Genomic DNA, 15675 nt, shown 5'->3' with positions numbered 1-15675 from the left:
CCTAATACGATTGCGGATCATGTTGTCCAGCCATCACAGACAGCCTTTATGCAAGGAAGGAACATCCTTGATGGAGTGGCGGTCTTGCATGAGACGGTACATGAGATGCATTCTAAGAAATTACATGGGGTTATTTTAAAACTAGATTTTGAAAAGGCGTATGATAAAGTTAAGTGGTCTTTCCTACAGCGAGACACTCGGGATGAAAGGTTTTTCTCCGAGTGGCGCGCTCTAATAAATGATTTTGTGTATGGAGGTAGTGTCGCAATCCGGGTTAATGATGACACCGGCCACTATTTCCAAACACGAAAAGGGTTACGCCAAGGGGATCCGTTATCACCGATGTTGTTTAACATTGTAGCGGATATGCTTGGCTATACTCATAGAGCGGGCCAAGGCTGATGGCCGAATTGAAGGAGTGATTCCACATCTGGTTGATGGTGGTTTATCTATACTTCAATATGCCGACGATACAATTCCGTTTATGGATCATGATCTTGAAAAAGCTCAAAATCTGAAATTAATTTTGGCGGCTTTTGAGCAGTTGTCGAGATTGAAAATCAATTTCCATAAAAGCGAATTGTTCTGTTTCGGTGATGCCCAAAACGATACGGCTACGTATATAGAGTTGTTTGGTTGTGGGCAAGGCCAATTTCCTATTCGTTATTTGGGTATTCCGATTCATTATCGGAGACTTACAATCGCGGAATGGAAATTAGTGGAAGAAAGATTACAAAAACGCCTTAGTAGTTGGAAAGGTAAATTGTTGTCCCTGGGAGGAAGATTGGTACTCATTAATTCGGTACTCACAAATATGGTACTATATATGTTATCATTCTTCATCCTACCGAAAGGAATTCTGCATAAACTCGATTACTATCGATCCAGATTCTTTTGGCAAGGGGACATCGAGAAAAAGAAATATCGACTGGTTAAGTGGAGTATAGTTTGTAGTCCCAAAGATCAAGGAGGGCTTGGAGTTCATGACCTGGAGGTCAAGAATTCAGCTCTTCTGGGTAAATGGTTGTTTAAGCTACTTACTGAGAATGGGACTTGGCAAACTATTCTTCGGAGAAAGTATATCGGTTCGAAGACATTATCCCAAGTGGTTTGGAAACACGGGGATTCTCACTTAGGGCTGGTCTTATGGCGACAAAAAATGTATTCTTTCGCCATGGTACTTTCTCAATCAGGAATGGAGCACGGATACGGTTCCGGGAAGATGCTTGGCTAGACAATGCACCCTTAAGTGAACGAGTATTCTGCTCTCGTATAGGATTGCTCGTCGCCAAGGTGATACCATTGCTACCGTAATGGCTACCTCACCTCCGAATGTGACGTTCGGACGGGTTTTACTTGGACAAAGACTTGTGGCATGGAATACCCTAATTCAACGGCTCGGAGATATTCATTTATCACCCGAACCGAGACGAATTTAGATGGAACCTTCATGTAGATGGTACCTTTTCCGTAAAATCTTTCTACAATGCGATCCTTCTTTCGACTTACCGAGTTGACAACAATAAGAAGATTTGGAAGATGAAGATACCATTAAAAATTAAAAATTTTGGATGGTATCTTCGTCGTGGGGTTATTCTCACCAAAGACAATCTTGTTAAGCGGAATTGGCATGGAAGTACACGGTGTGTTTTTTGTCATCAGGACGAAACAATCAAACACTTATTCTTCCAGTGCCAGTTCGCGAGATCTATATGGTCTGTCATCCAAGTAGCGTCTACCTTGTATCCTCCGACTAGTGTCGCCAATGTCTTTGGCAATTGTCTTCATGGTATAGATTCAAGGTTTAAGTTGCTTCTTAGGGTGGGGGCGCTAGCAGTTATCTGGGCGCTTTGGCTATGTAGAAATGACAAGATCTTTAATGACAAAAATTGTTCTTTGTTGCAGGTCATCTACAGATGTACAGGTATTCTCCGTTCATGGTTACCTCTACAGCGAGTGGAGAACCGACAGATATTTACGGAGGTCTGTACACGGTTGGAGGCTACGGCGAGGGATACTTTTTCCCTACATGGGTGGCAGCATAGTCTACGGATAGATGCCCCACCTACACTTTAGGCGTTATATGATTCATCGTTCCGATATGTATCTCGCGTAGTTTTTATTATTTATCCTTTTGGATTTGAGACAACAAAACGGCTGTGTGCATCCTGGTTATGCAGAGGCTGGATGTAATTGCTTATTAAAGTAATAAAGCATCCTTTATCGAAAAATTTATAGCTTATGTTCAGTTCACAAAATGAAAATGTCGGATGATATAGCTTATGCCCATGTAGATTTTTTTTTCTGTAGTCAAGTTACTTGAGATGACTTTTAAGGTTTATAATGTGTTGTTTTGGCAGATATATGCAATGTTAACACCTAAAGTAAAAAATTTGCTAACAGATTTTCACTATATGGTGTCAACTGAAAGTGCGAAAGGATGTTTGCGCACTGAAAAAAACAAGTACCTGGCAACAAACTCCTGTCTATAGATTGGCAAGAGATTGTGAGATTTGCTCTATCCTGATTTCGTTGAAGTATGGTACCAAGAAGCAAGGTTCCAACGTGAATGATGATACTGACAACTCACATAATGCTGATGAAATGAGCCCAATGGTCAGCGACAAGATGGTTCGACCGCCCATTCAACAAGCAAGGAAGCAAAAACTGGTAACTTCTTGATGAGAACTTCTTGGTTGGGATCAACTTTATTTTGCTAAAGGAGCATGTGTCCTGTCTATCTTAATGTTGTCAGCGTGCCAAACTCCTTATTGGTATTCAAGTTAAATAGCACTGAAGGCATGAGCTATATTTAACCCAGCAGGTCATGTCTGCACAAAATTTCTCATGTGCTGCAATTGTGTCAGACTGGGTATGTGTTTTGAAACAAACCTGTCTACAGCTATCCTACAAAAGTACAAAGTGGTATGTCTGCAACCCACCATCACCTTTGAGCATGAGTTCCTGTGGAGTCATGGATACTGCACTGATTTTTTGCTTGTCAAAGTTTGAGGACATAATTGTGTATAGTGCACTCATTTTTGTTTGCCAGTTACTTACAACAACCACTAAACAGATCTTTGGTAATTGCTATTCTTGCAGGAATCATTCATCCATCGTGTTAGCAAATGTTTTTATTATGGTACAAGGTGGAGCAGGATTTGAGTCCATTATGGTTTGAAGTTTGATGATGAGAACTTCATTTTAAGCATGAGAGGAAGCCCCTGCAGTTTTCAGCTAAAAAAAAGCATGACAGGAAGGGCATATTATTGATGGATAATTCTTGTTCCGACACAAATGATGTTGATGAGAAGCCTAGAGAGGTTTCATGGTGGATGGATGTTGTGGACTCTGCTAAGTCTTTTGGAGCTGATAACTTCAAGGTAACTGAAATTGTCTTCTACATGAGTCTTGTAACTAAAATTTGGTGTATATTCAAGTATAACTAAATTCTCATGAATGACAACAAAATTTTATTGGAACTACCCAAAATTTGATTGCTTTGAGTTAGGAGGTGTGCCCATCCGTCTGTAGTCTGCGCTTAACACATTCTTCCCTTTGTCCTGTTGTAAGGTTCTTCCACTTATTGGATTTTAATTCCATGTGCTTGGATGCAAATTTGAATAAAATCTTCCAGTCCTTTTAGTTGTTGCACCGATAAATGATAAAGTATTAGCATCACAAGCAATGAACAAGAAAAAAATCTTCTTATGAAAAGTTGGTGGAGTAGAAATAATTACTAACAGTAGCAGTGAGGTCTTTGCGGTGCAATCCTGTGATTAGCAAGTCAAGCACTTGAACACATAGTTTTCTGAAATTTAGAACATGTAGGTACCAGTGAAAGTCTTCCATGTTTATTGAAATGAATATCTGAGGAAAAGGATTTTTGTTAGTTATAATCTCGTATAGATGAAGCTTCGTTGTCGAGTGAATACATAGGAATATGTAGAAAACTAAGACTAACCATGTAACCATATCATTTTCCAAATGCATCACATCTTGATTCTCTTTAATACCCATTTTGGTGTTGCATCTGTGTCATCTTCGGGAAGATAGACACAGTTCTGTATCATCATAGATATGCATTCTCTAAGAACACACTTCCATGTGACCTCACCTCTAAATGATTTGTAACACTGATGCAATGTACGTACACATTTATGACCTGCAATATAAAGTATACACAATATAGGAGATAATGGATACTCATATTCATATAGCATCCTCTTGTACTGCACTTACTTTGTTGCCAACAAATTCTCCGGGATTTATAAGAGATAGCCGCTGGGGCTTATTTTAGAAATGTGTCATCAGTGCTCACTAAATGCCTTTTTTCGCTTGGTTCGGATATGATATTTTCAATCACAAACCAATCATCGCCAGTGTAGGCATAATCTGTCACGTTGGCCGTGATATTACTTATTAATAATAAAGAAAATAATAACAATGTAGCAAAATAAGGACATAGAAGGTTTTGTTATGTGCCTTGTGGGGAAACCACATAATCTTGTGCCTTCTTAGGCTTGTTATCCCGTCGCATAGGTTTCTCTATCTGGACGGGCATTGTCAGTTCTTCCTCTATAGTTTCTGTCCCTTCCGTGCTGGCTGTTGGTGCTAATTCCTCATCCTGAGGTGCCAACATATGTCATGTCACCCTTGCCCAAGCCCATGCCACTGCCTTTGATCTCCTGCCACAAGGCCGTCCTAGGCCGATTCCCTGCGCCAGGGAGTGCACACCGTCACAATGAGGGCGACCATGGCAGCGCGACCTCCTGATCACTCACCGTCGTCATCCTCGTCCCAGCAACGGCGCCCATGTCCCAAACTTTTGGGTTCATTCAACAGAGATCTAGGCGAGGCTAGCCATGGTCGCTTCATTTACGTCACCCCCTCCACTCCATTACTAAGGCCCGTTTCACCGCCATTGCCTTTCTTTTTAGCGGGTGTTCCTGCTTGCATGGTGATTGAATCAGATCTGGAGTGGGACATGTGGTTTTGTGCATAAGAGGTAATCTCGGCTAGGATTTCCCTTGGTGATAAGAATTTAAAAGACTTTGCTAGCTTTACGTATCAGGATCCAGCCTCAGCTTGTAGCTTATTTCTCCGATGTGTGATGGCAATGTAGGCCTGTCGAGTGCAGCGGTGCTAGAACTGTGCATCAGGTGAGAACTATAGATGTATGAGAGTTTCCCTCTGATGCGTTCTCACAGTTTGACTTAAATTAAGCCTTAAGGTCTGGAGTTTTCCCTCATTAACATGTTATTTTGAGTGCCTAAATTGGCGTGTTTGGAATATATTTTGCAAAACGATGGTTCTAAAATTCATAATTTTTCAGAATGTTCGAAAATAATTTGGGATAACGATATGCTGCTATTTTTTCAGTATTTTCCATTCAAGTTTGAAAAGTTCTGCTGAATGTGCTGACTGCTGAGTTGAGCTAATTAGTTTACCCACCGAGGGGATAGCATCAGAGATCTCTATGTGGTTACCCTGATTTAGCGGGCAGTCTTTGGGTTGAGGTAAGCATTGGGAACATTTATGTTTGAGTTACATATTTTGCACAAAAATTTCCATAGCCTTTATTTCAAAATTATGATATGTTATCCTTTTTGCGTACACTTGATTTTTTTTAGGACATGAGCATCGCTTACTTTTGCTACACAAGGGCTTTGTTGGCATTGCTTATCTTTACGTTCTTTTTGGGCTTGTGTCCTCTGCATGTTTTTGGAATTCTGGATGTACTTCTATACGCTGAGGTAAACCTCCTTGGAATATATCCTCTATACAAGAAGTGCTCTGAAGGGCCACCAATGTGATATATCTTGCACAGGTAAACTTGCCTGCAATTCTTCGTTTGACCTGCTCATTGAGTTTATGTGTTGTTTGCGAGATTCAAGGTTAAAGGCAGAATAATTTTTTGTCTCTGCATCCGATTGATCAAAGAAAGATAAACCTAATTGGATTAGTTAAGTTGTCATTTGTGTTAAGAATTGTCCCAATTCATCCAACCTGCAAGTTAATTCAGGAGTTCGGTACATGTGTCATAACTTACCGTGGTGAATGTTGGCTAAAATGGTTGAATTTTCTAGAGATATTTGATCTTAGTGCTAGAAATAATATAATGAATTGCATGTAACCGATGAATGTCTAGACTTTTTTAAAGAGAAGGTTTCAAAATGTATGTCTATCTTTTGATTACAGCGGATTACTGTAGGAGAATTCATAAAAATATTCTTCTCCAATACCATCAGAGTCCATGAAGTGGTATTGAGATATCTTATATTTTCTAACTCTTCCTGAATCTGATTCTTAAGCACATTTTATACACCTACAATTGAATGAAAATATTGGAACAATTAGGGACAACTCTTCTCAGCTCTGATACATGAGGGCGTCACTGGTGGAAAAACAGGCTTCCGGGAAGCCCCATAAGTCGCGAAGGTAAAGGAACCGCGACTAATGGGGTCTTTAGTCGCGGTTCGTGTGGCGAACCGCGACCAAAGTCCTGGGCCCAGGGCGCACGGTGGCCAGCTGGTGCACGTGGGGGGCTTTAGTCGCGGTTGGCCAGCCCAACCGCGACTAAAGGTGCCCGAAGGCCTTTAGTCGCGGTTGGCCAGGCCAACCGGGACTAAAGCCCCTCCCCTATATATACCCATCCAGCAGCCAACACTTAGCCATTTGGAGCCATTCTCTTCACAAACTTCACAAGTGAGTGTTAGGTTTGCTTTTGGTTCCTCTTATGCACATAAGGTGTTTGATGAAATGCCCCAAGAGCATGAAACAAACATGATATGAAGTGTTGGAGTCACACTTGAGCTTTCTCATTTATTTTTTCCTCCTCGATCGCGGTTAGCAACTTGAACCTTTGATGTGTCATTGATAAAATATGCATGTGTGTGTAGTTCATTGTTTAATTTATATTGTTTGTAGCTAGTTAGTTTAACAAATGCATGATGGTTAATTATATATTTTATATTATAATAATGCAGATGAATCGGCAATGGATGTACGGTAACCGACTCTCCGGCGAGTTCAGTACGGGTTTGAAAGATTTCCTCGTAGTGGCTAATGCGAACAAGCAGGGGGGGTTTTGTTATCTGTCCATGTGTTAAGTGTAAGAATCAGAAGGGTTACTCTTCCTCAAGAGATGTTCACATGCACCTGCTTCGGCACGGTTTCATGCCAAGCTATAATTGTTGGACCAAGCATGGAGAAAGAGGGGTTATAATGGAAGAAGATGAAGAAGGGGATGATTTCAATGATGAAAGCTATCTTTCTCATTTCGGTGATACTTTCATGGAGGATGCTGAAGGTGAAGGGGAAGGTGAAGAAGAGGCACGTGATGATCCCGTTGATGATCTTGGTCGGACCATTGCTGATGCACGGAGACGCTGCGAAACTGAAAAAGAGAGGGAGAATTTGGATCGCATGTTAGAGGATCACGGGAAGGCGCTGTACCCCGGATGCGATGATGGTCACGAAAAAGCTGGGCTGCACACTCGGATTTGCTGAGATGGAAGGCACAGGCAGGTGTAGCTGACTCGGCATTTGAAAACTTGCTGAAAATGTTGAAGAATATGTTTCCAAAGAATAACGAGTTGCCCGCCACTACGTACGAAGCAAAGAAGGTTGTCTGCCCTCTAGGTTTAGAGGTTACGAAGATACATGCATGCATCAACGACTGCATCCTCTACCGCGGTGAATACGAGAATTTGAATGAATGCCCGGTATGCACCGCATTGCGTTATAAGATCAGAGGCGATGACCCCGGTGACGATGTTGAGGGCCGGAAACCCGGGAAGAGGGTTCCCGCCAAGGTGATGTGGTATGCTCCTATAATACCACGGTTGAAACGTCCGTTCGGGAACAAAGAGCATGCCAAGTTGTTGCGATGGCACAAAGAGGACCGTAAGTCGGACGGGGAGTTGAGACACCCCGCGGATGGAACGCAATGGAGAAAGATCGACAGAGAGTTCAAAGATTTTGCAGCTGACGCAAGGAACATAAGATTTGGTCTAAGTACGGATGGCATGAATCCTTTTGGCGAGCAGAGCTCCAGCCATAGTACCTGGCCCGTGACTCTATGCATCTACAACCTTCCTCCTTGGTTGTGCATGAAGCGGAAGTTCATTATGATGCCAGTGCTCATCCAAGGTCCGAAGCAACCCGGCAACGACATCGATGTGTACCTAAGGCCATTAGTTGATGAGCTTTTACAGCTGTGGGGCAGACCTGGTGTATGTGCATCACTTCAAAGACTATATCTATGCGGAAGTTAAATATGGTCATCACTTCAAACGTTACTGGGTACAAATTCCTCTGAGTGAATTGTTCCAGTTGTTCAATCTGCGCGAGCTCGACAAATCTATCATCAGTTGCTACGTTCTGTAAGTGATTTATTAATTTCTACCCCATCTCGTTCATTGCCTGCACTATATATATATATATATATATTGTCCTAACTATCTTGTTGTGTACGCTATATATTATGCAGAATGAAGAAGCGGGAAATGCGAATAAGGAACATCCATGATGTTGGGTTCATTGACCCACACATCGTTAATTCATATGTGTTAGAATACCACCCCGCCGACGTGGAGGAAGACCTGTGGCGGTTTATTAGAAAACAACAAGAGAAAAGTGATATTCTATTTCCTTACCATTTTGGGTGAGTGTTTCGTCTTGAGCACATTCTCTTTTGTTTACTCCATGCATGGTATGTGGCTAATCGATGAGTTATGCATGATCGTGCATGTATCGTGTCCGCAGGTTCCACTGGATTCTTATGGTAATTAAAGTTCAGACCTCCTCGGTTCTCGTCCACGACTCTCTGAATATGGATCCGGCGCTTTGGGGCGACATGAGAAAAATGATGCAAAAGTAATTATTTTCATTCATTTGCGCTCTATATCGATCGGCCTATTTCGTTCATCATTTCCTTATATCAAGTAACTAATTAATAACTCTCTTGTTTATTTAATTTTCTTTGCCTCGTAGGGTTTGGAGACGGTTCGTAGATACCAAGGTCGGTGAATTCAAAAAAGAGCTACATTTTAAAATGGCAGTGCCGACGTCTGGGGATACTCAGCCACCGGGGACCAATCTATGTGGATACTATGTTTGTGAGAGGATCCGGAGATACTGCAATGAGCGGGATGATACGTCCAAAACGTATCTACTTTCCCGAACACTTTTGCTATTGTTTGGCCTCTAATTTGTGTATTTTGGATGCAACTAACACGGACTAACGCTGTTTTCAGCAGAACTGCTCTGGTGTCTCGTTTTTGTGCAGAAATCCAACTTTCGGGAAAAACCTCGGAATTTATGCAGAAGGCCCTATTTTCCCAGGAAACTAACGGAGCCAGAAGGGCAATTGAAGTGGAGGCCCCAGGGGGGGCCCGCGCGGCCAGGTGGTGTGGCCCCCTCGGCCGGCCTCCGACGCCCTCCTTCGGACTACTTATTCGCCTCGACCTAAAAACGCCTGGAGAGAAGTCGAAGTCGCCGGAAACCCTCCGAACGCCGCCACATCGCGAAACTCCGTCGCGGGAGCCGAAGTCTCCCGTTCTGGCACTCCGCCGGGACGGGGAATTGGAGGAGATCATCACCGCCATCACCGCCAACGCCTCTCCATCAACCAGCCATGTTTCCCCCATCCATGTGTGAGTAATTCCCCCGCTGTAGGCTGAAGGGGATGGTAGGGATTGGATGAGATTGGTCATGTAATAGCATAAGATTGTTAGGGCATAGTGCCTAGTGTCCGTAGATGGTACTTTTATGATATTGTTGCAACTTGTTATGCTTAATGCTTGTCACTAGGGCCCGAGTGCCATGATCTCAGATCTGAACATGTTATTGTTTCATCATGATATTCATTGTTTATGGTCTTACCTATAAGTTGTATACACATGTCGCTGTCCGGAACCAATGGCCCCGAAGTGACGAAATCGGGACAACCGGAGGGAATGGTAGTGATGTGAGGATCACATGTGTTCACGGAGTGTTAATGCTTTGTTCCGGTACTCTATTAAAAGGAGTACCTTAATATCCGAGTAGTTTCCCTTGAGGCCCGGCTGCCACCGGCTGGTAGGACGAGAAGATGTTGTGCAAGTTTCTCATTGCGAGCACGTACGACTATAATTGGAACACATGCCTATTGATTGATTAGTACTTGGACACCGTTTTATTATTATCTGCAAATGCCCTGCTATGATTGTTACATGAGTTTCTCTCATCCATGCAACGCCCGTCATCCGTCCCCGTGCCTACGGTATTTTAATCCTCGCTGTTTACTAAAATCACTACTGCTGTCTTTGTTACTCTGCTCGCTGTTATTTCACTATCGCTATCGCTATAAAGCTGTTACTATCGATAAACTCTTGCGAGCAAGTCCGTTTCCAGGTGCAACTGAATTGACAACTCCGTTGTTAAGGCTTCCAAGTATTCTTTGTCTCCCCTTGTGTCGAATCAATAAATTGGGTAATACTTCCCTCGAAGACTGTTGCGATCCCCTATACTTGTGGGTCATCAAGACTATTTTCTCGGCGCCGTTGCCGGGGAGCATAGCTTTATTTGGAAGTTCACTTGGATTGATATTGTTCGCTGCAAATTCTCCATCATGGGTAAACCTCGCGATACTAAGATCGCCATATTACCATCCACTACAAGAAAAGGTACAATTCCGAGTACCTCCGCTACACTTGATTCACCATCCGTGATTGATAAACTTGTTTCACCGCCACATGCTTCGCATGCGGGTACATCTGCTGAATCTGAACACTCTCATAATACTGATAATATTTCTGCTGTGCTTGATGATAGTGGTTCATTGGGAACTTTTCTAGATGCTTCCATTGCTAGGTCTAGACAAATTGAAAATGCTGAAATTCCTGATGTTACTACACCTGTTAATTCACCCGAACTTGAATACTCTAGTGATGATCTTGATGAAGATTATGTGGAACTTGATGATGATTTTATTGAAAAATGCCATGCTACTACTGATGCAAGAAAAATTAAAAAGTTGCTTGCGTAACACACCGTTAGATATAAACTCGTCTCCGATCCTAAATTTGCCACATCTCCTATAAACATTAGGGATAAAGATTATGACTTTTCTCTTGATCTATCTCATATAGCTATTGTTGAGAAAACACCTTTTTGTGGTACGGAAAAAGAAAGTGCTGTTGAACACATGACTGAGTTATCTACTTTGAGTAGCTTGTTTTCTGATGATGTTAAGAAGCGTACTTACTTTGTTGCTAAAATATTTCCATTCTCATTAAAGGATGACGCTAAAACTTGGTATAATAATTTGCCACCTGGTTCTATTAAAAGTCCAAAAGAATTGCTTGCTGTTTTCTTTCGGAAATACTTTCCTCGCTAGTGCTCAACATGCTGCTTTGCAAAGAGTTTATAGTTTTGATCGGGGAGATGAAGAGAAATTGCCCGAGGCTTGGGCAAGATTTTGCTCTCTTATTAGAGCTTTGCCTGACCATGATTTAGAAAAGCATGAATTACTTGATATATTTTATAGTGGACTAACCATTGATTCTAGGGCATACCTGGATAGTTGTGCTGGTTGTGTTTTCAGGAAAAGAACTCCGGACGACGTCGAAGAATTATTGGCTAAAATAGGCCGGAATTATGATGATTGGAATACGCCTGAACCAACTCCAACGCCAATAGTGAAGAAGAGGGGTTTAATTAAATTGAATGATGAAGATATGAGGGAAGCCAAGAAGTCTCTCAAGGAGAAAGGTATTAAATCTGAAGATGTGAAGAATCTACCTCCAATAGAAGATATATGTGAGATAATTCCCCCTTCATCCATGATTGAGGTAAACTCGCTTCAACGCTTTACTAGGGAAGATATTCCGTATTCAAAACCTCCTGCGCAATGCTTAGATGAGTTTGATAATTATATTGTTAAGCAAGAAAATTTTAATATGAGAATAGAGAATCATCTAATGGAAAATTCTCAAGCTATTAATCAATTGCCTGATATTATGGAGAGAACCTCCAATGATGTTAAGATGCTTGTTAAACATTTTCAAATGATTCAAACTCAAATTGATCAACTCACTAAAGTGCAAAATGACTTGTTAGGGAATAATTCTAAAGAGAAACATGCTTATGAAGTAACAACTAGAGGTGGTGTCTCTACCCAGGATCCTCTATATCCTGAAGGGCATCCCAAAAGAATTGAACAAGATTCTCAACGCATTGAACCTAGTGCTCATTCTAAGAAGAAAAAGAAAAAGAAACATAAAAATGTTGTAGAATCCTCTCGAACCTCGTTAATGATCCTAATAGTATTTCTATTTCTGATGCTGAAACCGAAAGTGGTAATAAACATGAGAAAGATAATGATAAGAATGATACTCCCGATAAAGAAGAGGTTGAAGAAGAACCCGAAAAGCATGCTAAAAATAAAAAGTATACTAAAGAAGATTTTATTACTGAGAAACATGGTAATGAAAGAGAACCTTGGGTGCAAAAGCCAATGCCTTTTCCTGCTAAGAAACTGAAATCAAAGGAAGAGGAACACTATAATAAATTTTGTGATTGGATGAAACCTTTATTCTTGCAAATCCCTTTAATTGACGCTATTAAATTGCCACCTTATTCCAAGTATATGAAAGATATTGTTACTAACAAAAGGAAAATCCCCAATGAGGAAATTTCTACTATGCTTGCTAATTACTCTTTCAATGGCAAAATTCCAAAGAAGTTGGGCGACCCAGGATACCTACTATTCCTTGTTCTATTAAGAATAATTATGTTAAAACTGCTCTATGTGACTTGGGAGCTGGTGTTAGTGTTATGCCTTTTTCTCTTTACAAGAGACTTTACTTAGATAAGTTGATACCTACTGATATATCTTTGCAAATGGCTGATAAATCTACTGCTATTCCTGTTGGTATATGTGAGAATGTTCCTGTTCAAGTTACTACTAGCCGCTTGATATTAACTGATTTTGTTGTGTTGGAAATGCTCGAAGATGATAATATGTCTATTATTCTTGGGAGACCTTTTCTTAACACCGCAGGGGCTGTTATTGATTGCAACAAAGGAAAGGTTACTTTCAATGTTGATGATAAGGAACACACCGTCTATTTCCCCAAGAGGATTGAAAAGGCGTGCGGAGTTAATACTATCTCTCATGTGAGAACTATCAAAGTGGGAACCATCGATTGTCCTATATATGAGCCTAAAGAAGAATATCAAACTCTTGTGATTGGATCCATATCAATACAATTCAAGGTAACATGATTGATTTGAGGTTTATTTCTTCATATGCTATGTAAAATTTATTTGGTGGCAAGACTTGATCAACCTTGTTAACAAATACCTTTTATATGCATAGAGGAGATAAACAACATTTCTTTCTTTCTCCACTTGCTTTAGTTGCTGTAGCACTTTTACTTTGCAAAGTTTCTTAATTGATTTGAGATTTCAAAAATTTTCCTGGCCAGTAATAATAAACTTAATACCCAGAAAATGTGCATTTTTCAAAGTTTTCAAAAATTCGCGAAAATTACACCATTGGTCCTATTTTTCGAAGAGGCACCTGGGAGCACCAGAGGATGACCTCGTGGGGCACCGTAGGGCGCCAAACCACAGGCCGGCGCGGCCTGCAAGGTGGCCGCGCCACCATGTGGTGTGGGCTCCCCTCCGCCCCACTTCGTCATCTCTTTCGCCCGTAACACTCTCTCTCCCGAAAAAACTCGTACCAAGTTCATCTCTCTCGCGTTTTTGCTCCAGAGCTCCAGATTTCTCGATCTCTTTGCTCAGCCCAGATTTCTGTCGGAAATTTGGCACATTTGCTCTTCGGTATGTGACTCCTCCACCCATCCAAGTAGAATTTTGTTTGGTTGAGTATATCTTGAATATTTTGCTGCTGTAGGTAACATGTTTGGTGAGCTTGCATGCTTATTCTAATTGGTAGAAATTAGTTTTGATGCATGATTAGTACTCTAGCAAGTTCTTATGGTAGTTTCCCTCAATTTTATGTCACCAAATCGAATTTTTATGTTGGTTGTTGAAATTTCAGAAAATGGAATGGAATAGATATCACTTGAACCAGCAAGAATTGGAAGTCCAACAAGTTATGGTAGTCAATCGTGAAGAGGGAGTATACCCCTCTTACTACCCGTGCGCGGATTTCATGAGAAGCGCGGGGATATTTGAAGATGTTCAAACTCTAATTTCTCGTGCAGGGCTGAGTAACTTTGTTGAAGGAGAGCCAAGACAATATGTAAAATTAACTATGGCTTTTGTGCAGGACTTCAAGTTTAATTGGTCGCGATCTAACCCCACGGTCCAAGTATAAAATTTACAATAAAACTCGTCAACTTGCCATTTAGTGCTTTTTGTGCAGCAATTAGAATACCGCAATGGGGGTCGTGCGAGAAGATAAGGGGATCGCCGCAAGAACTCTCGGATCTTTACAAGATGATTTGCGATGGAAGGAGTTTCTCAGGTGAAAGTGGTAAAATCACTAGTATTCAACTCCCGGCTATCCGCTACTTTGCTTATTTTATTACCAAATGCGTTCTTGCTAAAAGGATTGGTGGTAAACTTTCTATCCCGGATTTGGCTTTTCTAGCTGCAGACTCGCAAAATAGTAGGTCTTATAATTTGGGGGCATTAATAGCTTATAGACTTGCTACTAACCGTGAGAAAGGTGGAATGTGTGGAGGCCTCATCGCTTCCCGTTTACTAGCTTTTCATAATGTAGAACCTCATCATTTTGATATTCCGTTCCCCATAGAAAGACTTGACATAGCCTCTATGATTAAACATGAATTTGTTTCAGATTCCTCCAACTTGGGTAACCTGTATTACAAGATGATATTTTATAAGAAAGTTTGGAGAATAACTAAGAAAACCGAGAAACTAGTAAGATTGCTCGCACTGTTTTGTCTAACCTTGATTCCAGGGGAGATTGGTCGGTCACAGAAGGTGCACTAGATGCACATATAGAGAGAGGAGGCCAACATGCAAGAGACGACATCGAGGTCGAGGAGCACCTCGACTCATCATCCGATGCAGCAAGTTCCTCGCACCAACATGGTGGATATACGGAACCTCCACGCTTTTCTTCGCGCGCAGGAGCTTTATTATGACTATTCCACATATGATCCACCGGCGTGGAACCCAGACCCTCGATGGGGTTGAACTCCACTTAGGCCAAAAGCCTAAGCTTGGGGGGAGGTATACCGGCATCACTCATTCTTTGCATATTATGATTGCTGGATACTTGTATATACTTGTTTGGTCTCTTTGAGTGGTTTTCTAATGAGAGGAAGATGATATTTGGGGAAGTGCTGCCTGAAAACAGATTCTGGGCTGTTACCGTAAAAATTCGTGTGCCCAGCCAGAACGTTATTTTGAGTTGAAAATTTTTGTGCAGGTTCCCCAGGTTGTTATCTAACTTTCATTAGTTGAACACTTTTTGAACTGAGCAACGTAAGATTTTTGTAAAAATCGATTTCTGTACTGCTGTCAGGTTTTGGCAGATTTCTGCCATCTCGTTTTTCTGTGTTTCTTTTAGTTTGCTATTTCTTGTTTTTGCTTTGTTTCCTTTCCCAAAACACAAAAAGACCAAAAATATTTCTGTTGTTTCTCTTCACCATTTGTTTGCTTTGGTTTCTTGCATTTGTTTCACTTTAT

Source organism: Lolium rigidum, chromosome 3, assembly GCF_022539505.1.
Source record: "Lolium rigidum isolate FL_2022 chromosome 3, APGP_CSIRO_Lrig_0.1, whole genome shotgun sequence".
NCBI lineage: Eukaryota > Viridiplantae > Streptophyta > Magnoliopsida > Poales > Poaceae > Lolium > Lolium rigidum.
Note: the sequence above shows the minus strand (reverse complement) of the source record.